This window comes from Sminthopsis crassicaudata, chromosome 4 (assembly GCF_048593235.1).
Source record: "Sminthopsis crassicaudata isolate SCR6 chromosome 4, ASM4859323v1, whole genome shotgun sequence".
Lineage (NCBI taxonomy): Eukaryota > Metazoa > Chordata > Mammalia > Dasyuromorphia > Dasyuridae > Sminthopsis > Sminthopsis crassicaudata.
In genome coordinates, this window is record NC_133620.1 from 68,576,507 (window position 1) to 68,603,092 (window position 26,586).

Consider the following 26,586-nt stretch of genomic DNA (forward strand, 5'->3'; position numbering starts at 1 on the left):
GAAACCGCAGAGCATCTAGTCCAACTACTCTCATTTTATGGGAAACAGAGGTCCAGAAAGATTAGGTTAGCTTCGAACTCGGTCCTCTGGAAGTCCAAAACACGGCTCTCTTCTGGATGCATTTCGTAGCCAATAATACCTTTAAATCTAGTCAATTTCAGTTTGGGGTTTCCAGACTTTCCAGTCACAATACAAATCTGTCTCCCTGCCCTCAGGATGAAATGCACTAGAGGAGAAGAGGCAACTTTTGGATGCTGACAGAATTTGGATTCCACTTACTCGGTGCTCAAACTTGAGCCACACTTAACATGGCGTCCAGGAGCTCCCGCCGCGCCCGTATTCACTTTTCGGCCACACTCATTATGGCCGGCGCGGAACTCTGCGGCTGGCGCAGAGAGTCTCGGGGTAGTCCTCGCGAGGTTTCTGGGGCCGGGATTACTCCCGCCCTGCCTCGCGCCTGCCGCCGCCGCTGCCGCTGCTGCCGCTACCGCCGCCTCCGCCGCCGCCGCAGCTCCTCCTCCGTGTCAGTTGTTGGTCTGTAATGGCGACCGAACTGCTGCCGCTGCCTCCGCCGCCCCTGCCGCCGCCGAAGTGACTCTCCCGGCGGGAGGAGTGGAGCCGGGCCAGAGGCAGAGGGAGTCCGGGCGAGCCGAAGCTCCGGAGGTTGCGCTGTCGCGGGAGGGGAAGCCAGCTTCTCCCTCCCTAGCGTCTCTCCCCGCCGGCCGGCGGGTGGAGGAGGCAGCCGGTGCCAGGCCGGGCCGGGCCGGCCGCACGTCCCGGCCCAGCGGACAGGCCGGGTGGGGGCGTCCTCGCTGCTCCTCCCGCCCGGCCCCGCGGGATGAGCCGGCGCAGCCGGGGCCGGAGGCGACTCTCTCAGGTGAGCCGCGGGCGAGCTAGGAGGGGGCGCGGGCTAGCACCGAGGCCGCGAGTCTGAGGCGGGGTGGGGCCGGAGACGAGCCGGCTGCGGGACCCGACCCCGGAGAGTCGTCGCTCTCCCCATTCGGCTGGCCCGGAATGGAGCGAGGCACCTGCCGAGGTCCGCGGCCGCAGCCCCGGCCCTTCTCTCGGGAAACTCCCGCAGTGGCGATGGTCTCCCCGGCCTTGGGGCTGACAGCTCGTAGAGAGGCCTGGCAGCTGCTGGCCATGGGCTTCGGGCTGTCCGCAAGCTTGGGGAAGTGACCCCTGCAGAAGCGACTTCGGGGCCCCCCGCCATCATCCGGCTGCAGCCCGGGACTCGCAACTTCAGCTCCGGTCCTCGCCTGGCACGGAGGGCTGTGGGGCTGGAAAGCTTCAGGGTCCGGGCGTGCGGGGTGGAAGGCTGCGCTTTCCCTGGCGAAGCTTCCGAGGTGAAATTGAGAGTAGTGTATGTAATGTAGCAGAAATCTTTGATCCCGAAGAACGTTCCTGGAGAACGGGGACAATTGTTGTAGCTGCCACCTTTGTAATCCAGCGCCTGCCGGCCTGCCACATAGTAGACCAGGCAGTCAACTGTCAACAATGTGAAAACATTTATTAAGCCCTTAAGTACCGGTGAATGTGGGTTGACTCGACCTGTTAGATGCTTTTTCCCTTCCCTTCTCCGATTTATTTTTACTGTGCTTGGCCCCTAACAAGGGATTAATAAACGCTTGTTGATTGAGTGACTTCCTTTAATTGTTTTAACTTTAGAGAAGTCTTATAGTTACGTCTGGAGATTGTGAGATAATGTTACTCTTGTACGTTTAATATTTCTGGGAGGATTGTATCTTTAGACTCTGGGTAACAATCCGAACACCTCAATAAAACAATCATGACATTTCTGGAATGTGTTTGTAGTTAAGACTTTTTGAATGAAATGGCAGTGTACAGCTAATTAAAAAGGAAATGAGATTGGATGTGTTTTTATTGCTGTGTTAGAAGTTGCTTCAAACTTTGCTTATTTTTATTCTGATACACTGTATATATACAAGTCTTATTTGTTGTAATCAAGCAAAACTGAACAACTAAGCTGGCTTTGCATTAAAAATTATAGTATGTAAGGCAAAAAATGAGAGGTGTTTTTTTTTTCTTTTCTTTTTTTTTTGGCAAATATTCGAGGCACCTAAGTACTTAGTAAATGCTTCTTCACTTGATAAATATCAGCAAAAAAATAAACTTATATGTGAGGCTGTCACATTGACATACCAGTATTCTATTTATAAGTGTAGAACTATGACATAAGTGAATAAAATATTGCATAAATTGAATAAAATGTAAAATATTGCACTGACTTTGGTGCCACGGTTTATTTTAATGAAATTTTAAGTATACTTATATTCTGCCTCAAAAATAAGTGATATAATTATGTTATCCATATAAATAGATTTCCTGCTGAGATTTTGCATGATTTTATACTTTTAAAAAAATACCTGCATATGCTTTTATATGATTTAATGGCTTTCAAGAGTAGCAGTGATGTTTTCCTTTACCTCTTTCCAGGATGTAATGATAATTCTGTATTCTTAATAACTTAATGCAATAGCTCAATGATGTAAGTAACCTGCACTCTGATACATTCTACATTTTGTAGGATTAGTTTATGACTATATAAATGAGAAAATTAATTTCTAAGAAATTTTATTCACTTTGCTTGTGGGCATGATTTGTAGATTTTTCAGTACTCGATATGTGGTAGTTTAAGGCAGTGTTTCCCAAACTATGTCCTGAGGAACCTGCTGTACTTTGAGATATGAAAGAGTTGGGAGAGATCTCACTGTGCAGTCCAAATCATATCTGAAAAAGAAACTCCTCTTCATGAGAATTTTAATGTTATTAATAATTCTCTGAAATGTGAAATTATGTTAAAATTATGTTAAGTAATTTAAAATTTCTAAAAGAGTTTAATTTTCACCATTTTCATTCCCAAATGTTCCAGAGTATTTTGTATTCCTGTGTCAGTTTTTGTATATTGTCAACAATTTGAGTCCAAGAATATTTTTAAATACAGATTACTTTGAGAAATGCTGATCTGAGTTCTTTGCCTTTTTTCCCCTCTGTTCATCAGTGTTTTGCTTTTTTGCCCCCTAAAACTTTGCTTCTCCATCACATTATTGGCAGAAAGTCTAATGAAAACTAATTAAAAAGGAAATGAGATTGGATGTGTTTTTATTGCTGTTAGAAGTTGCTTCAAACTTTGCTTATTTTTATTCTGATACACTATATGTATACAAGTCTTATTTGTTGTAATCAAGCAAAACTGAACAACTAAGCTGGCTTTGCATTAAAAATTATAGTATGTAAGGCAAGAAATGAGAGGTGGGTTTTTTTTTTCCTTTTTTTGGCAAACATTCGAGGCACCTAAGTACTTAGTAAATGCTTCTTCACTTGATAAATATCAGCTAAAAAATAAACTTATATGTGAGGCTGTCACATTAACTTATGGTCAAGTTTAATACTTAGTTTTTTTAGAAAGAAGAAAGGTGAACTTTTTTTTTTTTTTTTTTTTTTTTTTTTTTTTTTTTTGAGGCTGGGGTTAAGTGACTTGCCCAGGGTCACACAGCTAGGAAGCGTTAAGTATCTGAGATCACATTTGAACTCGGGTCCTCCTGAATTCAAGGCTGGTGCTCTATCCACTACGCCACTTAGCTGCCCCAGATGAAGCTTTTGACTGAATTAAACGGGTATACTTTGGGGACTTCAGTCAACATATATTTAGTCTCTGTTATTTTTTTAAGGTATTATATTAGGCTGGAAAAGAGCGAGGGCTATTAGTACAAATATGAGCAAGATAATTCAATCTTCAAAAAGTTTATAAGCCTGATAGTCTGGTAAGGGAGGACAAGTACATAGTTAGGATATGATTGCAATGAAGATACAAAATGTTATGGAAAATACACAGTTTTGTAAAGAGGGAGAAATAACTTCTCATAGAAATTATACTTTTCATTCTGCTTTCATGTACATTTTTTTAAATTTGACTCACAAATTAACTTTACTGAGGTAAATAGGAATTTTTTCATTTGAGGAAATAGAGATACAAGAAAGTTCAGCCCATTTATTTACATTCAATATTTCACTTTCCCATCAGTACAAATTATCTAGAGCTCCATGAAATTTTTGGGGGGGAAGGGTGGAAGGTGGTCTGCACCAATGGTTTCATCTACCTTCAGCAATCTTTTAGGTGAAATATATATGCAAACTATGTTTCATATATCTAAAAAAAGCAATTAAAGACTTAATAGTGTCAAATTCTAGAAAGCTGAGATACTTTTAGAAGGATAAATTTTGAAAATTCACTTTATAATACATGAAAGAGTTTGAAAGTTCACTTTATAATAATAAAAGAGTGAAAATATGAAATATTTGAGGCCTCATGTAATTACTGAGTGGGGCACAGACACCCTGCTCTTTTGGATATTCTTTCAGATTCCAATGGATTTTATATCCACACTGCAGTTTGTGTAAGTGCTTCTAAAGTAGAAACCCCGATTAGCCTGGAGACCTTAGTCTGCATCAAAAGGGAGTCAGAGTGTTTTCTGAGCAGGGTCTTGAAGGATGTAAATAGATGTGAAATGAAGATGAGAGAGAGTAGGATAAGATTGGGGAACTGGGAAGTAGTCCAGTTTGCCCAGAATATAGAGTATATAAAAAAGAATATAATTAAATAAGGCTGGAAAGTTAGGCTGAATCAGCCTTTTATTTTATTGGGTAGGTGATGAGGATTTCTGAAGGTTTTTTGAGATTTCTGTGACATCCTGAAGAATGGCTTAGAAAAGGGGAGAGTCTTGGTCCAGGGAAACTATTTAAGAATTTGGTGCATTTCTCCTGCCAAGAAGTGGAAGGCTTTAATAAATATTAATGATAACACATTTATATAGTGCTTTAAGATTACGAATGCTTATCATAATTTTACAGGTGAGGATGCTGAAACCCACAGAGAGACTGTGACGTGTATGATTTGTCACGTAGCTAGCACCACTGAAATAAGGCTGACATTTTCTTTTGATACTATAATACTTTTTATTTCTTTTTTTAAAATTTTATTTATAATTTTTTTAACATTATATATGCATGAGTAATTTTTTTTATAACATTATCCCTTGTATTAATTTTTCCAAATTATCCCCTCCCTCTCTACTCCCTCCCCTTGATGACAGGCAATCCCATATATTTTACATGTGTTACAATATAACCTAGATACAATATATGTGTGTAAATACCATTTTCTTGTTGCACATTAAGTATTAGATTCCGAAGGTATAAGTAACCTGGGTAGATAGACAGTAGTTCTAACAATTTACATTCACTTCCCAGTGTTCCTTCTCTGGGTGTAGTTGTTTCTGTTCATCATTGATCAACTGGAAAATACTTTTTATTTCTGGCACTTCAAAAAATTTGACAGTTTTGTTTAAATGTAGGCCTCTATATCCTCAACATAACTAAAAAGTCATAGACTTCTGGAGGGTTGGCTGTTTTTTTGTTTTTGTATTTTTAAAATTTTAGAAAACATGCATCTTTTGAAACTTAACTATCTAATAATAATCATAGTCAATAGTAAAAATAACCTACATTTAATATAGCTTTTAATAGTTTATAAAATATTTTCTTCATAACCATTCAAAGTAATTGGGAATTTTATTCCCATTTTATTGATGAGGAAACAGGCTCCAAGATTAAGTGAATTAATCTGTACCTGGACTGCAATCTTAGTCTTCTGATTCAAAGTCTAGTATCCTGAATTATTGCATTATTTATTTATTACTTTTTCTGCCTTAAATCTCTTCCCTTTGCACTCTGTCCTCCATATAGTCAGTAAGATGATAGTCATAAAGCAACAGTTTGACCTTATTATCACCCTCTTCAGAAAGCTTCAATGGCTCATTGTAACCTCTAGGATAAAATACAGATTTGATTGGCATTTAAAACCATTCACAATCTGGCTTCAGCCAGACTATATACATTGCCTGAATTAATATTTGTTACTCTTTTACTGATTCTCTCAGTTCTACCCAAGTTGGTCTCTTTGTTGTGCCTAATTTCACTAAGTCACTGATTCTGTGACTATCCTATGCTTCAAGCCACTCTCTTCACTTTTGCCTCTTAGAGTTCCTAGCTTCCTTCAAAGATAAGGTCAGGTGCCAACTCCAACATGAATTTTTTTCTGATTTCTTTTCCTCATTTTCTTGTATGTGTTTTGTGCATATTTTATGTTTATTCATGTGGGTACATGTAATTTTCCACAATAGATTATAAACTCTTTGAGTTATTTCATTTTAATCATTTTTATCTTTGTATCCCCCTTGAATAGTGTAGTTCCTGTCCTATAGTAAGTACACGAATAAAGATTCTGTTGGTCAGTCTTTTTACTATACCCTACAACTATGATGATAAAATGTACTATTTCTACAGTTTTAAAAATTAATTGCTTGGGGCAGCTAGGTGGTTCAATGGATAGAGCACCAGCCCTGAAGTCAGGAGGACCTAAGTTCAAATGTGACTTCAAACACTTAACACTTCCTAACTATGTAACCTTGGGAAAGTCACTTAACCCCAATTGCCTCAGCTCCCCCCAAAATTAATTGCTTATTTTTCTCCTTAAAAATAATTCTTATTAAAGTTGCTTTATCACACATACACTTAAGAGGATATATTATCAAATGATTGTTTGGGTTTGGAATTTAATGACTTTTTTTGCACATTAGCTTAATTCTTCTAATAACAGTTTTCTTAGGCTAATGTTAAAAACTGGTTTGCATTTCTCCCTTAAAACATAGCAACTTTTGGTGGGGTTTATCAACTAAAATATGTTTAAATATGTCTGGAAAATCAGATGAGGATGAAAAATTTGCTCCAGAAAATCTGCATATAGTTAATTAGTATATATTTGTTTTGGTGATAGTCACTCTGACATGATAAAAAGTGGATTTAGGATACTCCTGATGTGTCACTGGGCACATTATAATTTCTATAAATCATTTCCTCTTAGTCACAGAATTATAAATTTAAGGAACCTTAAAGATGATCTTACTGAAGCTCTTTATATTACAGATGAGGAAGTCAAGACCCAAGAGAGATTAAAATGCTTTGCCCGAGGATAAGAAAGTGTCAAGAGTTGGGTCCAAAACCCTATTTTACTAGCTCCTAATTCAGTTCTATTCCATCTCTGCTACAGTTTATATTTATTTGATCTGTCAGATTACTTGAAGTAAATACAAATTTATCTAATTCAGGTGTGGCTCTTATCTTGGGAACAGGAGGAGAACATAACTGTTGGAGATTATGATGTCTGTTAATTTTGGTACCTAAGAGAGGGGAAAAGCATCAATGATCTCTTGCAATATCCAGCTTAAAAATATTATACTAGCTATTAATTCAAATGACCACTTTTATTTAATTGAAAATATCATTCCATCAGCAAATATTTATTAAACACACAAGTACCAGCTATTCTGCTAGGCCCTAGTGTTAAAAATACAAAAATTAAGTGGTCCTCGCCCTTAAACAGCTTACTTCTATTGAAGGAAAAGGTTGCTACTGGTATAAGTAAACTAAATACACACACACACATACACATATGTGAAAAGTAAACAAGGAAGTTTTTAGAGGGGAATAATAATTGGGAAGAGGAGATCAGGATGGGGCTTCCATAGAAGGTGACTTTAGGAAGCTAGAGATTTTAAATGAAATGATGAGGTAGTATCACTGGATAGTTTGAGTAAAGGTATGGACACTGTAGGTAAATATCCTACAAGGGAAACAGCAAATGAATCACTTGGTCAGGAATGGAGAATATGTGGAAGTGTTATGTGTAATAAACTTGAAAAGCTAGGGTGTGGAGGCAGTTGTGAGGGCTTTTGAAGTGACAGAGTTTGTATTTTTTCTTAATGGCAATAAGGAACTTTTGAACAAGAAGGTAATAAGAGAACTTGTGTGTGTGTGTGTGTGTGTGTGTGTGTGTGTGTGTGTGTGTATTTAGTAAGAATTCTTTTAAGCTTTTAAAAAATTAAACAGAAGTGTCTCAGAATTAATTGCTATAAATATGTATTTTTTGTTACATTTCAAATATGTAGTAGCCAAGTGAGGCTATGGAATTCTTAAAATATAGGCATATTTATGTTTGAACAGAATTTTAACTCTAAAGTAAAAGGCATTTAGTGTCCTGGGAGAAAAAAAAATGAAATACTATTTTGGCAGCTGAATTGAGGTGGAATAGAGAGGGGACCAGGTGGAGACAGAAATAAATTAGCTGGCTTTGCAATTATCCAACCAAGAAATGATGAGGGCTTGAACTAGGGTGGTAGTAATGTTATTAGTAGAGTGAAGAGGATTGATAGGAGAGATTTCCTGGAATAAAATCTTGAAGACTTGGTATCTGATTGGATATGTGAGGTAAGTGATAGGGAAGAGTTGAGAATCCAAGGTTTTGAACCTGAGTGGAAAGATGGTGGTGCTTTACATAGAAATAGGAAAGTTATGGAGAGAGGAAGAAAATTTGGGGAGAAAGATAAAATTATTTGGATATGTTGAGTTTGGCATACTTTTGTGATATCCACTTGGAAATATTGGATGGGATGGGAGCTCAGGAAAGAGACTAGGGCTGAATATATATATATATAGACTTGAGAATCACTTACATAGAACTCATGAAACATGATGAGATTGCTGTAAGAGAAAATATAAAGACTAAGGACAGAAACCTAGTGTACAGCTACAGATAGAGAGCAAAATGTGGATGTTATTCCAGAAAGGGAGTTTAAGGAGGAGTCGCCAGAGAGGTGGAAGAAGAATTAGGAGAGCAGTGAAAACCTAAGGAGGAAGAATCTGAGAGGAATGGCATGGTATCATATATGCAGAGAGAACTCAATTAGAGAGTTGAGAAGTGAGGATAAAAAATAAAAAATTAAAAGTATGGAGAAAACTAAAAAGTGTGCTTACCAGTGGTTTTACTCAGTATATTGTTTAAAATTATTTCATATGATATATTTTGTCAGTTTTTAATTTTTGCACTTATTTTATATCTGAAATAAAAAAAAAAAAATCTGTTCTTAAATGTGCTGCCTAAATTGATTTGGGGAAAAAAAATAGTTAATATATCAAGATGCTTAAGTTAATTTATATATTGGTTTTCTTTATATGTATGTATGTATTTTAAAATGTTTCTGAGAGGTTCATAGTTTTTACCAGATTGCCAAAGAGGATCTATAATAGAAGTAGTTTGAGAATCTCTGCAATAGATCTTGATGGGTGTCCAGTGGGTCGTGGGATTGTCCACTTGTTATCCCTTTGTGCCTACTACATAGCCAATTTGCTTACCACTATTATCCCCAAATTGTTTCCTTTACAATACCTCTAGTTTAGCTATGTCTCACTTTACAAAATTTTAGATATCTTTCTTAAAATTGTGTATAATCTACATTTTGTATCTTATATCCTTTAAAATACATTAGGGAATTCCTGTTTTAAGGAAATATTTTTTTGAAGGGAAGAAACCATTTCTAAAAGAATGCCCAGATCATAATTTTTTTGGTTTAAAAAAATTTAGATTTTGGTAAATTAAATTTTCTCAAAGCAAGAAACACATGTAATTTTTGTTTGTTGTAATCATGGACTTGTGGATATCCCCCACTTCCCCCAAATAAAAATTTAAAATCTTAAAAACTTTTATATTTTAATCAAGTAAGGGAGTCACTTCATGAGTAATGTTTGTATATGAAAAATAAGTGGCTTCATGATTGCTATATCCAGTATGTGTAAATCAACTTTAATATTTGTAGAAATGTCATTATAATGTAGATATATTATATTATTTTAGAAGAGTTTTTCAGTTGATAATTATTTAAGCATTAGCATTTATGGTCATCGACAATTTATGCTTTAACTACATGTTGGAAACTTTTCATCTGGGAATTTTTTTTTTTTTAAATTTGTGTAGGGTAAATTCTTGACATTTGTGAGTTTAGATTCTTAATGTTATTGGAAAAATAGATATCAGCATTTAATCTAAATAAAATTAGTCATCTTGTAATAATCATCTTGATCTTGAATAGTTTTTAGCATGGGAAGTTTGGACATGGAAAACAGTTTTTATGCACAAATTTTAATATTTCAAAACCAAAATAAGTTACTGATATATAAGATTATTAGAGAATAAGACTTAAGAGTGCAACAATTTGGGACTGGTCTCTGTAAGCATTAGCCCAAATGTTTGTTTTGTCAGTCAGTCACTGCCCTCAAGAGGTTTTTATTCTTCGGGGAAAACAACATGTACATATATAAGTACAATCATTTCTCAGCTTTTGTGGAGGTGATGTTCCTAGCAAACATAGAAAGTCAAAAACACAAATATTGATACATAGAACTTAAGGGAAATAGGGAATTAGGTTTCTGCTAACACCAAAGATTATAATCTTTTGTTAGAGATTGTTGAAAATACACTTTTCTGCATATAGTTCTTTATAACAAAATGCTAATTCTGATATGTACTTTTCCTACTATAGTAACCATGAAATAATCCATAAAATGCAGTACACAAATAAAATTGGCAACATGCAAAACATTTTTTCCTCACTAGAATTCTTTGATCTTTTGTGCTAACTTCGTAATTAAATAAAAAGATTTTAGATGTTAATTCTCCTTTCATAAAACATGAAATCTATACCATGAATACCAAACAAATAAATTTCTTAAAACTAAAATACTTTTCAACCAGAATCTTACTGTCTGCTGTGTCAAATAGCTATGTGAAGGTGGCTACACTACACTGCTATAAACCTCTACCATGGCTGCCTTCTGAAAACAAAGGGAAAGGTTGTTGAGACTGACTGACAGACATTCTCTGCGGTCAAAAGAAGTCTTGGCATCACTGTAGAGCCCAAAAGTCTTGCACTACACTTTGGGAGCATAATTGCAACCCAGAATTTGAATTTTAAAGGGCAAACAGTAAAAATATCAGTGAATATACAGGAAACTCTTTGCTCTATAACAATAGGTTGAATAAGACCAGTGAAGTGCCTCACAGGACATCAGCTGCTCCACCAACTTACATGCATTTTGCGCTATTTTTTTCTCTACTTTTAATAGCCATGAGGTTGCCAGTTCAGAAGTGAAAATGAGGCCACCAATAAAGTCACATGAATGCTTGATGTCCCTATTGGGTAAATGTTGAGAATTAATTTTAAGTGCAAATTGAATTCAAGGTGAATGCAGAGTATAATTAGTGGCTAGGGCAAATCAGGAATTGAGTTTTAACTTTGAAGGGAAAAAGTAATCTAAGGAAGAGATGAAGAAGGAATACATTGTAGGGCAGGTCATATAAAAGTATGGACATGGAAGGTGGAATGTTATGTATATGGAATGGCAAGCAAACTGGGAAAAATACTGGATAAAAAAAGAAAAATATTAGTACATTTTCATTATCATTGCTGCTGCCTGGTCTGTAGTTTTCTCCAATGTTTTTCCTATGTAATTTTTCCTAAGAGAGGCCTGGGATTTGGTAATAACTTTGGCTAGGCATCCTTCATCTCTTTTCTTCACTTCACCTGTTTTTTGCTCCACCTGGGGACACATGAATACCACATGCTTCATATTAATTACTATTAACTTTTTTTTTTTTAATTAGATTTTATAAGTGAGGGTGTGTCTGGGTAAAAAAAGGGCAAAGTTAAAAGTAGAGGTGACTAGAAAGGACTTTGGGAGAGCAGTGATTGGTAGAGATTGGCTTTTCAGATTGATAAGTGGAGAGCTCAAAATAATGGATAATCTCCAAATCTCTTATATTTGATATTCAGATATATTTTGTACAGTAATGTGTAAGAATGTGAAAGTTTAACTTAAAAAATCTTGAGGATATTATAGAGTTGGCTTAGGAAGGACTAAGAACTTTCAGTTTCCACATTGTTGTGATCACACTTCATTTTCATCTTTTTACTCATTTTATAGTAAATAGCTTGTTATTTAGACTAGCAGAGCACTAGATAAAATCAGAATTATCTTTTCTCAAATTTTCCAAGAATTTGTCTTGACATATGATTAGTCTTTGTATAAAAACATAAGAGAGACCTAGGGTCAACAAAATAACAAAATATTTTAGGTGGTGTCCATAAACTTGAGAATTTCTTGAATGAATACTTGAACGTTGATTTCTAAGTTATACAACTTGACTTTGGTCGATATTCTCCTTTTTCTTGGGGTTTGAGGGGAACAACGATAGAAATAGAGTCAGAAGACTGGGAGTTCATCACTTCCACTTATTATCTTGTATGATTTTGTACAATCACTTAACCTCTCTGGACCTCAGTTCCGTCTTCTACAACAGGAGGTTGGATTAATTGATCTCCAAAGTCCCTTCTAGTCCCAGTTCTCTGAACCTATAAACCAGTAGTCCTCACACTTTTTAAATGGGGGGGGCAGTTCACTGTCCCTCAGACTGTTGAAGGGCTGGACTATAGTAAAAACAAAAACTCACAGTCTGTCTCCACCCCTCAGCCCATTTGCCATAACCCAGTGGGCCGCATATGGCCTGCAGGCAGTAGTTTGAGAACCCTTGCTATAAACCCTTTTACTTTTCTCTCTCTTTTTCTCTTCATTTATTTTCTCCTTCCCAATTCCCTTCCCTCTTTTTTGTCTCCTTTTTTTTCATGGACAAAGGTGGCTCCCAATCTCTCTTTCAGGAAATTGGTGCCTTGTCCTTTATTTTCTTGTCTTACCTTACTCCCTTGATCCTTTTGCTTCTCCCAGGATAAAGTCCTTATATTTTGTTATCTTTAAGAATTGTATCTAGGATTAACTATATGATGGAAGGGTATTTTTTCCTCCTTCCTCTACTTCCCTCCACTCTCCCCCACCCGCCTTTAGGATTGTGTGTAATTTTCTGTTGAATTTCTTACAGAGAAACTTTGTTTCCTGAAACTTGAATTGAGATATTGTTGAGCAAATGGCCACTTCATTTCACTGAATCACCAGGCTTGGTGAGTCACTATTTCATCATTTGCAAAATAGAAATGTTTTTCTAGATTTATTTTTCATGTTCTATCAAGTCATCTAGACTAATAACTTCAAAATCATCTTTGATTGCTCCTTTGCTCCCAAACCAATCAGTTACTAAACTCAAGATCATTTCTATTTTTTAATGCTGTTCACATTTTGTTCCTTTTTTTCTTTTCCACTGACTTTATCCATTATTTTCATTCCATTCCTTCCCCTTTCAAGAACTTAGTCATCTGGTCCAACCCACTAATTTTGCAGATAAAAAACTAAGATCTAGAGATTGTAAACTGTTTGGGGTAACACAGCTTGTTGTCTAGAACTCAGATCAGTAGGCACATAGGAGCATAGATCTACCCTCTAGTCGAACCCTTTCATTTTACAGTTGAAGAATCTAAGACCCAGAGAGATTGTGACTTGTCCAAGAATCACATTAGTGGTAAAACTAAATAATAAGATTTAAACCCAACCAGTTCCTTATGACTCCAGAGTCAGTCTTTGAAGTGATCTGCCATTGTGTGTGTTTGTGTTTGTGTCCTGTGGGCAGGTATCGTGGTGCCTTTTTTTTTTTTTTTTTTTTTTTTTTAAAGGCAGGTAGCATAGTGTAGAGCGCATTGGACTTGAAATCAGGAAGATTCAAAGTTCCAGTTCTGCTCCATACACTTAGTTGAGTGACCTTGAGGAAGTCACTTAATTCCTCAGGCTCAGTTTCCTCATCTGCAAAAATGGGAATAATTTACTTGCCATCACAGAATTGTGCATGTATATGTAAAATATTTTCACCATAATATGGTGTATGTAAATATTAATTGTGGTTGTGGTTTTTTTTTTTTTTTTTTTTACCTTGTATCTCCTAGCCAGTGTTATGTGCATATTAAACACTCAGTATATACTTATTAATTTAATAGTGTGTTCATTTAGTGGATCTGTGATCCCATTGGGGTCCCACTATCCGGAGAAAACAACTCTTTCATACTTATTCTATATAATTTTTGTTCAGATCTTTTCATAAAATCGCCACTGAATTCACTTTAAGTTCTTATTCTTGTTTTTAAATATTTAATGGTTATTAATGCAGCACTTGGAGTGTCTTGTCATTCCTCACTCCTGTTCCAGAAAGTTGATTATTTTGTGTGGATCCCATGTAAACAAATCTTTGAGTGCTCTGTTGTGGCAAGTTAATGATCAAATTGCAAGCATTACTTTATATTATAGGATACTATTTAATTTAATTTTTTTATTTAAGGATTTATTATTCTTCCCTCTTACAACCCTTCCCCCTTAGAAACTTTTTTTGAAACTCCCAAAAGCAAACCCGTTACAATAAATATGCACATGTGTAGCAAAACATTGACTATACTCAGATATAAAATTCAGTAAATAATTATTAAGGGTCTATTATGTGCTGGGCACTGTGTTATAGAAGTATATTTTCTTCTGAATTTTGAATCTATCATGTTTCTTGGTAGTAAGTGGGTGGTATGATTCATCTTCAGTTCTCCAGATTTATGGTTTTATCATTGCATTAGAGTTTTAAAGTCTTAAAAAAATTTTTTTTCATAGTGGTGTGTAAATTATCAATCTGCTCACTTGACTCTTGATGGATCAAAGAGAACTTCATAGTGTTCTTTGAAATTGTTCGTCTTGTCATTGCTTATAACATAATATTCCATTAACTTCTTATACCAACTTCTTTAGCTTTTTCATAATAGATTTATCAGTTCGGTAGGGCTTTTTGCTTTCAATTTTATTAATCTCATTTTTAATTTTCAGAATTTATTTGTTGTTTTGGAAATTTTTGATACTCAGATTTTCCAAATTTAATGATTTTCTCTTTTCTCTTTTTCCTTTGTTGAAAAAGTGTTTTGAGATATAAATATTCTCCTATGACTTATTTTAACTGCATCCCATAAATCTTGATGTGTTTATTTTAATTGTCCCTTTCTTTGATGATGTTTTCTTTTGTTTTTGTAATTTGTTCTTTGACCCATAATTTAAAATTGTTACTTTCCAGTTGCTTTTTAATTTTATCCCCAGTCATATTATTGAATTTAATTTTTATTGCCTTGTGATTAATAAATGATGTTTTCAGTGACTTTTTTGAGGGGGGAAAACATTTTTTGATGATCTTTATGCTCCAATACATGCTTAGTTTTTGTAAAGATGCCATCTACAATTGAGTACATTGAAATACTTGGAAGTACTTTATCCTTTCTAACCCATTTAGTAATCACAAACCAATCATCTCTAATTTTTCTAAAATTTTGTTCAGGTCCTTTCTTGCCATCTTTTGATTAAGTTTGTTTAGATCTGAAAAGGGTCCGTTGAGATTCTCTATTATTATAGTTTTTACAACAGTTCCTCTAGTTTGATGAACTTTTCCAGTAACTTTACTATACTTTCAGTTTTCAAATTTACCTGTCCTGCTCTATCCTTTCTGTTAACCTCCAATCTTGAATCACCAGCTGCCTTTTATCTCAGACTGGATGCCAGTAAGCCCCTTAAATTCAACATGTCCAAAACTAAACTCATCTTTCCCCCTATCCCATCCCCTGCCCCAACTTTCCTATTGCTGTTGAGGGCAACATTATACTTTCAGTTTCTCAGGCTTGCAAATTAGATGTATTTTTCAACTCCTCACTATTACTCCTCAAAGCCAATTTTTTGCAAAGTTCTATTGATTTCACCCTTGCAGTATTTCTTGAATATCCTCTTTTTTTCTCCTTTGACACTGCTGTAGCTGGGAAAAGCGCTCATTATCTCATTCCTAAATTGCAGTAGTCCTCTGGTGAATCTTCCTTCCCAAATCTCTTCCCATTCTAATCCATTCTCCATTTACTACCAAAGTAATTTTCCTAAATTAAGTCTGACCATTTTACTTCTTACTTAGTGAACTCCAGCAGTTACATTTCTATCTTTAGGAGCAAATACAGAATCAACTAGCATCCAAAGTTCTCTTTCTCCTTCCTTCCTTCTCCTCCCCTCACTTCTGTTTCTCTGTCTCTGTCTCTGTGTGGATCTCTTCTTTCTTTCTCTCTCAGTATGTCTGAATTGAGAGACCTAAGATGGGAAAATAGCTTGAGGCTAAAATTTTCAAGCTTAATTTGGTTCATTTATTATTTAATGATTAAATGGATAAAAGTCTGTATGCCCTGAGTTTGTTGAAGTATAAAAAAATAACATTGAAGAACTTTGACAAATTTATAAAGTTGAATTTAGAATGAGTAAACCTTATGGATACTTTTCTAAAATGCTATGAATAGATTTTTATAACAAAAATTTTTTCACAGTTAAGGGTTGCAATTATGCCAGATTAGCTTGAACTGTTAACACTTTGGTGGTTCTTTTTTTTTTTTTTTTTTAATATTAAGTTTCTAGTTCTCTCCTTCCTTTTTGCCCCTCCCTTTACTCACTGAACAGGTAATGCCCATCATACATGTGAAGTCATGCAAAGGAAATTTCCAAATTAGCCATATTGCTCCTCCACCCCCATCAAAACCCAATAATATTAACAATAAAGTAGGGGGGAAAAGTTTTATTTTGCACTCAGAGATCATCTGCTCTCTCTGTAGGTGCATAATATTTTTCATCCTGAGTCTTTTGGTGCTTGATTTGGCAATACATATCCTAAAAGTAAGTCTTTTGAAATTGTTGTAAGAATCTTGCATTGATCAGAATAATTAATCCTGACTGTTCCATAAATAAAATATTCCATGTCTTGGCTCTAGAAATTTTCTCTAGCTGTCCCTTATACTTAGAATGCCCTCTCACCTTATGTCTACCTACTGTTTTCCTTTAAATTTTAGCTAAAATCCCATAATCTACAGAAAACTAATCCCAGTCTTAGAGTGGGATTAGTCTAGGAAGACTAGTGTCTTCCCTCCTTTAATTATTTCTTTTTCTAGCTTATTTATCCATATTTGTTTGCTGTCTTCCCATCATATTGTGAACTTTTTGAGAGTAAGGAATGACTTTTGCCTTTTTTGGTATCCCTAGTACTTAGGACTGGCATGATATGTAGTATCATGTATTTTAATTTTCAGAATAAATATAAAGATAGTTTTTAGCAATCACCCTTGCAAAATTTTGTGTTCCAAATTTTTTCTTCCAACCTTCTCCTCATTCCCTCCCCTAGACAGCAAGTAATCCAATATATGTGCAGTTCTTCTAATCATATTTCTGTAATTATCATGCTGCCCAAGAAAAAGTCTGATCAAAAAGGGAAAAAAATGAAAAAGTAAGCAAAAAGCAAGTAAACAACAACAAAAGTGAAAATATTCTGTTGTGATCCACACTCAGTCCCCATAGTCTTCTTTATGGATGCAGATGGCTCTCCCTATTATAAGTCTATTGGAAATGATCTGAATCATCTCATTGTTGAAAAGAGCCACGTCCATCAGAATTGATCATCATATAATCTTTTTGTTGCTGTGTACAATGATTTCCTGGTTCTGCTCACTTCACTTAGTGTCAGTTCATGTAAGTTTCTCTAGGCCTTTCTGAAAAAAAAAAAAAAATCCCTTTCTGGTATCCATACTGGGCCCTTACCACAGGGAGTCAGGTCTTTTTGAACTCATCTTAAGACTCTTCTCTCCTGTTAAGAGCCTTGGTTGGTCTGCCTCCTCTGTCACAGAGGTCACTGGGTTTTAGACTGTGCTTGACCTTTAAATTGGCCTAGGGATGTTTTGCCACTGCTTTAGATTTATCTGGATTTGTCTTTAGTTTACTTGCAAGATTGCAGCCCTTCTCCGTACCCCTAGACCATATGAAAAATACTATGCCACTTAATGGTACATTTTTATTTGGGGGAGAGGTGGCTGTTGATCTGGACTTTCTAGGTCAAATCTGCTGCATTTTTTTCAGCAGTGATCTTTTAATTACCAAATATGATAGACTTTTTTCCATCCTTATCTTCTTTAATTTATCAGTTGCATTTAGCACTCTTGATCAGCTTCTCCTAAAAAATTTTTTTCCTCTCTGGATTTTGTGACTGTTTGACAAATCTTTCTCAAATTCCTTTGCTGGCTTATCATCTATATAGTATTCTTTCACTGTGACTGTGCCCTAAGATTCTTTCCTAGACCTTTTCTTTTTTTCTTCTACACTGCTTGGTGACTTCATCATAGAAACTATCATTTTTATGCAGATGACTCATAGTCTGCCCTAGTCTTTCCCTTGAACTTTATATCAATCAGTTTGCCTAGTGAACACTTCAAGCTGGATGACGTAAAGATATCACAAAACTAAACATGTTCACGTTGAGGTACCATTTCACATCTCTTAGATTGGCTAAGATGACAGAAAAAGAAAATAATAAATGTTGGAGTGGGAGAATACTGGGACACTAATACATTGGTGGTGGAATTGTAAAGTGATCCAACCATTCTGGAAAGCAATGTGGAACTAAGGGACTATCAAACTATGCATACATCAGTGTCCCTACCGGACCTATATCCTAAAGAGATCATAAAAGAGGGAAAAGAACCCACATGTGCAAAAATGTTTGTAGCAACCCTTTTTGTAGTGGTAAGGAACTGGAAACTGAGTAGATGCCTATCAGTTGGGAAATGGCTGGATAATTTATGGTATATGAATGTTAAGGAATATTATTGTTCTATAAGAAACAATTAGCAGGATGATTTCAAGTAAAGACTGGAGATTCTTAGATGAACTGAAGCTAAGTGAAGTGAGTAGAACCAAGAGAACATTCTACAAAGCAACAGTAAGATTGTTATGATCAACTGTGATGGACATGTCTCTTTTCAACAGTGAAGTGATTGAGGTCAATTCCATTAGACTTGTAATGGAAAGAGCCATCTGCATCCAGAGAGAGGATTATGGGGACTGAATATGGATCATAACATAATATTTTTACCTTTTTTGTTGTGGTGGTTGTTTGCTTTCTTTTTTTTAATCTTTTTTTTTTTTTCTTATTTGATTTTTCTTGTGCAGCATGATAACTGTGGAAATATGTTTAGAAGAACTGCACATGTTTAACCTATATTGGATTACTTGCTGTCTAGGGGAGGGGAGGGAGAGTAGGGAAACAGAAAAATTTGGAATACAAGGCTTTTCAAAGTAAATCTTGGAAACTGTCTTTTCATATATTGAAAAATAAAAAGATATTAGCATGTGTGTACACACACACATACATTCATAGCAGAATTAAATATTTCTTCCTCCAAACTCCTTTTTTTCCAACCTCCCCTATTTCTTTGGTAGGCACTCCCATCCTTCTGGTTTTGCATATTCATAATTTCAGCTTTATATCTGAATTTTCATTCTTCCTTTCTCCTATAGTCAATGAGCTGCCAAATCTCGACATTTCTGTCTTTATAACATCTCTTGCATCTGAATCCTCTCTATTTATTATAGCTTAGTTCAGTCTCTTATCATCTTTGACCTGAATTATTGCTATAGTCTAGTAATTGGCCTTCCTACTTCAAGTCTCTAACTACTCAGTCCATCCTTATGCTGGTGGGAAAAAACCCGCAAGCAAACAGCAGCAAAATAGTGAAAATGCTATGTTGTGATCCACATTCAGTCCCTATAGATTTCTTTTTGGATGCAGATAGCTCTCTCCATCAAAAGGCTGTTGGAACTGACTTCAGTCACCTTCTTGCTGAAAAAAAAAAAAAAACCCACATCTATCAGAATTGATCATTGCATAATTTTGTTGCTGCTGTGTACAGTGTTCTCTTGGTTCTACAAGAGCATCAGTTCATTAAGTCTCTCTAGGTCTTTCTTGAAGTCATCCTTCCAATTGTTTCTTATAGAACAATAATATTCGATAACATTCACATTCCATAAATTATTCAGCCATTCCCCAACTGATGGGCATCTACTCAGTTTCTAGTTCCTTGCTACTACAAAAAGGCAGCTACAAACATTTTTGCACAGGTGGGTTCTTTTCCTTCTATTATGATCTCTTTAGGATACAGGTCCAGTAGAGACACTGATGTATGCATAGTTTGATAGTCCTGTGGACGTAGTTCCACATTGCTTTCCAGAATGGTTGGATCACTGTACAACTCCACCACCAATGTATTAGTGTCCCAGTATTCCCACATTCCTCCAACATTTATTATTGTTTTTTTCTGTCATTTTAGCCAATCTGAGAGTTGTGTAGTGGTACCTTAAAGTTGTCTTAATTTCTCTAATAATAGTGATTTTAGCTTTTATCTTCAATTTATCTTGCATGTATCTTGATTTTAGATAGTTGTTTGCATGTTGTCTTCCTCTTTTATTGTGAGCTTTTTAGAGCAATGACTGATTTTTTGTTTGTTTTTGTTTTTTCCTTTCTTTGTATTCTCAGTGCTTTGCACCATGCCTGGAACAGAAGATATTTAATAAATGTTTGTTATTTTGACTTGAGTTTAAAGCTCTTCATGGTCCACTTCCAAAGAGCTCCAGTTTTCTCTTTCATTGGACATTGCTCCTCCTCCTGCACTCTTTAGTCCCCTCAAAATTATCTTTTTGTTCTTCACACACTAAACTCTTATCTCCAGCTTTGTGCATCTATACTGGCCATCTCCTACTCCCACAATATCTGTAATATACTTCCTTCTCACCTCCATTCATCAAATTTCTTTCTTTAAGATGCAGCATTACTTTCTTCAAAAAATGTTTCCTAATCTTCCCAACTGTGCTAGAGTTCTCCCTTCCCAATTTATTTTGAATTTAATTGCTTTGTATATATTAGTATTTATTTATGCTGTATATAATTAAACATGTTCCTGTGGCCTTCTCTATTAGACTGTACTGTAATAGCAAGTAAATGCAATGCCCCTGAAAGATTGTTTCTCGTTTTGTTTTTTTTTTTCCTGCACAGCATCTGACATATATTTGGTGCTTAATAAAAACTTTTTGATTGATATTATCTCTTAAGGTAGAATGTCAGCTTAAGAGCAGGATCTGTTTCATTTATGTCTGTATGTCACCAGTGCTGGAATGTTGTAGGCTTTTAATAAATTCTAGTTGACTGATTAGTCAGCTTAGTCCTAAGCAAATGCACACACACAGCAGATAGGTTTTTCATAGTCCAAATTTATTTTAGATAGCAAATAATGTATTAATTATTTTAAAATAACACATTTTAAATTATTAAAATTGGTAGTAGAATTGTTTGGACTTTTATTTTGTAATAATTTCAAGAGAATTTGGATGATTTGTCATGCAGCATATTCATCTCATAGAACACTGGACATTGACTTAATTTTTAAAGAAGAAGCCACAATATCTTAGGTAAAAGAATCTATGATGTCTATGATGAGTCTATGATTTCAAAGAATCATAGACTTTGTTTTTTTTTACCTTTCTGCAATGTTATATAGCTCTTATACAAATAGAATCAAGGTGGTTATCTACTGTTTAATATTTTAGAATGTAGGAATGCCCTTTCTTGAGCTGCTGAAGTACTTGAGAAAGGTAGTGTGATTTAACAAAGAACATTCTGAACTTGGGAGTCAGGAAGACTTGGATGAGGTGCCTGCTTCTGACACTTATTACCTGTGTGATCTTGGGTAAAACACTTAATCTCCCTAGGCTTCTTTTTTTTTCAGCTGTAAAAGTATGAGTTGGACTAGATGAGTTTTGATGAACTTTCCTGTTGTTTTTTTAACCTTTGAGAACTGATAGATTTTTTTTTTCCTTCAAAAAAATTTTGTTTTTTCAATTACATATAAAGATAGTTTTCAACATTCATTTTTGTAAGATTGTGGGTTCCAACTTTTTCCTCTATCCTCCCTTACCCCTCTCCAAGATAGCAAGCAATTTGATATAGGTCATATTTTTCCAATCATTTAAAATATATTTCCACATTCATTGTGTTGTAAAAGAAAAATTAGAACAAAAGGGAAAAAAAACATAGGAAAAGAAAAGGAAATTTTTAAAAAGTGAAAATTAGTTATCTTTGATCCTTATTCAGTCTCCATCATTCTCCCTCTAGACGTGGATTACATTTTGCATCCCAATTCTGTTAGAATTGTCTTGGATCACTGCATTGCTGAGAAAAGCTCAATCTGTCATAGATGATTATCACACAGCCTTGCTGTTATTGTGTACAGTGTTTTGTTTCTACTCACTTCACTAATAGCATCAGTTCATGTAAGTCTTTCCAGGCTTTTCTGAAATCATCCTGCTGATCATTTCTTATAGAACAATAATATTCCATTACATTCATATGCCATAACTTATTCATCCATTTCCCAATTGATGGACATCCACTCAATTTCCAATTCCTTGTCACTACAAAAATGCTGTTACAAAATTTTTCTCATGTGTGGGTCCTTTTCCCTTTAGGATATAGACCCAGTAGTGACACTGTTGGATTACAGGGTATGCACAGTTTTCTCTTCCAGTTACTATGATTCAATTAGTACCTCAGCCACTAAATAGCTATTGGATCCAGGGCATAAGATTTAAACTTTTTGAGTCTAGTTCTATAACTTTTAAATAGTGAAACTAATAAGTGAGATCTGCTAATTAACAGAGTTGTCCTAAGGATCATATGTATCTAATACATAAAGCACTTTACAAACTTGAATGTACTACGTATATTTCAGCAGTTTTTATCATCATTCTCTTTTTTCTCATTATATTTAATCATTATTGAATCCTTATTAAGGATTCTTGATTCTAAGTTATATCCAGCAAGTTTATTGGTGTTTGATAACTATTGAATATAATTTTTGAGCTTTGGGATAAAGAAGGGCAATTTTCAGAAAAATGAAAAAATGTAAGAAATAACATAAACATACAAGATACAACCCAACATTGTTAGATTTTATTATTTCCAAAAGTCCAAGCAAGGATAAGGCATTTTGTAGTGGGGAGCCTAAGTCTTTCAAAGTATTGCCTCTCCAAAGTAGCCATATTATCTAACTGCAAATCCTCAAAACAAATAGTGATAGTAGGATGTTCAGTTTTTCAATTATATGAATTTCTAAGTGAATGCATTGTGAATCACCTCTGTTTTGATAAGTTGATGATTTTATGATGTTGTATAGATGTGCTTTCTCAAAAAATGAATTCATAATTTGATAAATTGTTATGGTGCAATAGTTCACTTGAATCACCAACCACTTCTGATAGTAGACTTTTAAAGTTGAAAATAATCGTGAAATATTTAGATTTCTTTGACCTCTGGTTGTACTACAAGTGAAAAGTGAGGAAAAAAGCTAACATCTATCTCGTATTTACATATCAGTCATTGTGCTAAATGCAGTTATCATTTTGTTTGTTTCTCACTACGGTCCTGGGAGGTAGGTGCTATTATCTCCATTTTACAAATGAGGAAACTTGAGTGAGGTTTTTATTTGAATTCAATTCTTCCTGATTACAGGGTCTGCATTCTTTACCCTGAGCCATTGTCATTTCAATGAACAAAGAGAAAACATTATTAACTTTAGATTCATTTTCTAAATATAATAAAACCTTAGTTAATTAAACTGAGTGTAAAGATAGGTTCGAGGAATATGGAGGGAATTTGAAATATTACTGTATGCCAATCTGTCACATGAGAATATTAGATCTAGAGAAGAAGAGATATGACATCTTCAGATATTTGTGGGGCTTTAATGTGTAAGAAAGAGGAATTAAATTTATTCTAGATATTAAGTAAAAAAATTGATCAGTTAGGGTTAAGATTATAATCGAAGGGATTTATGCGATAGGACTTGGACTAAATCTCTTCTGATTCTGGGATTCAAGGAAAAAATACCAAAACCAACTTTTTGTTTGAAGCTTTAATTAGTATGCTTTTTTGCTTTAAGGACATTGCTGAATAAAATTTATTTTCTCTTTAGAACTTTCTGACCTTGTTTCTTGAAGTCACCTCTAACATTTTGTATTACTGTCTTTTTTTTTTTTTTTTTTTTTTTTTTTTTTTTTTTCTTTAAGGCTCCACTCAGGAATCATTAACCCTCTTCTTGGATCTCTCCTGGGTGAGGATGAGGTCTCTCCCCTAAACTTCTTATAGCAAGCTAGTGTATTTTCTTTTTCATTTATAGAGGCTCTTATTTTATCATGACTTTTTAAAACTTTGTATCTTTATCAGAGTTTATCATAGAATTGATAACACAGTAGATGTATAACACAGACTTTGTTGGTACCTAATTTTTCTTCCTGTCACAGAGTAAGTACTTTGTTGCCCTGTTATATATATTAGAAACTTTTTGAGGACAGATTTTGTCTTATATTTTTTTGTATCTCTAGTGCCTTTTACTACAGCAGTTTGGATATTAAGTGCTTGTTAAATGCTTGTCTAATTGAATTGTTAATATACAGTATCTGTTATAAAGTTTAACAATGTAGGAGATTACATCTCCTTCAGCAGAGCAATAGAGGACTACCAGGATAGAATATTGTATACATTGTCAGTCTTCATATGGACTATTTTTGCTTGATTGCTTTTCTTTGTCAAAAGGATAATAGGTGAGAAATAAGTATGACATAAAGAGTGATGTTGAAATAAGGTGAATTGATTCCATTAGGGGAGAATTTTAACAAGTTGGAGATAGGAAAACTTTTTAACTAGGAGCTGCCTTTTAAACTAATTCTAGAAGTAAATTGATTTCTGATAGGCAGAGTTGAGGACTTGATACATTCCAGTTATGAGGGGCAGTCTATATAAAAACATGGAAATTAGGGATGAAATACACAAGGCAACAGAAAGCAAGCCAATTTGACTGGAATACAAAGGGAATAAAGAGATAGAATATGCCATAAAACTGGACTTTAGTGCATGACAGATTGTGAAGGCCTTTAATTGTCAAATAGGAAAACCATATAATGTAGTCAGATCTGTGTTTTAAGAATTTTGGGAATATTTGTAGAAAAGTAGTTAAAGTAGTTAAGTATGTTAAGTAGTTAAAGATGTGGTCCCTGAATAGATTCAAGAATGGTGGAAGGGGGCAGCTAGGTGGCGCAGTGGATAGAGCACCAGCCTTGAATTCAGGAGGACCCGAGTTCAAATTTGGTCTCAGACACTTAACACTTCCTAATTGTGTGACCCTGGGCAAGTCACTTAACCCCAGCTTTGGGGGAGGGGAAGAAACTTGGAAGTAGAATCTTTTCTTTTAAATTATTTTTTAGTTTTGCTACTGAAAAAAGTTTTAAGGAAAGATATCTTACAACACTTTCTTTGTTCTACATAGGGTTCAGAATAGTGGACAATTAGAAATTGAAAAAAGGGGGAGTAAAGTAAAATAGTTTTTGATGTGGGGGAAATAAGTAAATAGGAGTATATGGTGAAATGCAACAGATATTTCTAATGTTAAAAATCATAATATTTTAATTCTCATTTATATTCATTAAGTAGTCATTATAAGTTTAATTATAATTTAATGTATAAGTTTGATAAGACTGAGGACCTCTTTTATTTCACATAGATTTAGTGTCTGTGAGAACTCCATCTGTGGGAAGAAAAGATATCTCAAATTTTTATTATATGGGTTTCCAAGGAGTAAAAATCATTATCTAGTTCTCAATAACATGCTTTGTAATATTTAAAGAAAGTTGATAAAAAGATAAATAACATTATGGATGTAAAATCTAATAAAATTAGGTAAGCTTATTGACTGAAAAAAGGACAAATAAAGAAGTTCACAATGATTTAGAGGCTGTAAATCTGGATGACCAGAACAATGGTGACACCTTCATCATAAATAAGGAAGTTTGGAAGATCTGCATATGGGGGAAAGTATAATGAATTCTGATTTAGATTTGAGTTTGAAATGCCTATAAAGAAATCCAATTCAAAATGTGTGGAACTAGATCTCAGGAGAATGAATAGGGCTAGGTATATCAAATTGATTGCTTAGAGGTGATAATTGAGTTAAATTAGTTGTGGTATATAAATGTGATGGAATTACTTATTGTGAGGAACCTAGGAAGACTTGTATAAACTGATATAGAAATGAACAGAACTGAGAACAGTTTACAGAATAATAACAGTAAAGTCAAAAAACTGAAAGACTTAGGAATCCATGGAATCTTTTGAGATTCTAGAGAGGGGAAACTAGAAAAAGAAAAAAGAAGAGTCCAGGATAGGCCCAGGAGAACACTAAATGTTGAGGGAGTAGAAGATAGTTGTTGATTGTAGAAAAAACGGTGTGTCCTTATTGATTGCTTTTACTTCTTTTTCCTCTTGATCTCTTCTAAACCCTCTCCAATTTGGCTTTTGATATCATTTTTCAACTGTACCTGCTGTCATTAACATCACCAGAGATCTCTTAATTATCAAATCTGTTGGTCTTGATGTTTCTGCAGAATTCACATTTTATCTCCTGTTTCTGGATAATGTCTCTTTTTTGGTTTTCTTTCCTTATTTGCTCCTTGTCCTCTGTTTTCTATCTTTCCTATAAACTATGTTCTTATAGGAGTTCTAAATATACTTTTTTCTCTCTTCCTTTTTTCTCCTTTTCCCATCAGCAGAAAAATCTGCTTCTTTTCCCTCCCTCACCCCTTCTATTGAGAAGGAAAAAAATCTTTTTAATAAACATGTATAGTAGAGCAAAACACATTTCTACATTGGCTATGCCCAAAAGAAAAACGTGTAATTTACAAAATATGTAAAACATGTACAAAAATATGTACATACATATAGGCCTTATTAGTAATTAGTCCAAGTCTTTTATCTCTCTCAGG

The 26,586-nt window shown here is 34.9% G+C and overlaps 1 protein-coding gene across 1 annotated transcript in view; it reads left to right on the plus strand.

The window, feature by feature from the left end:
* Window positions 1-765: 765 nt before the first annotated feature.
* The window catches only part of CEP350 (centrosomal protein 350), a gene marked incomplete in the record, with an annotated part of 163,600 nt that continues 137,779 nt past the window's right edge, over window positions 766-26,586 (plus strand). Inside the window, 2 exon segments of the mRNA XM_074308508.1 lie at window positions 766-877; window positions 12,845-12,923.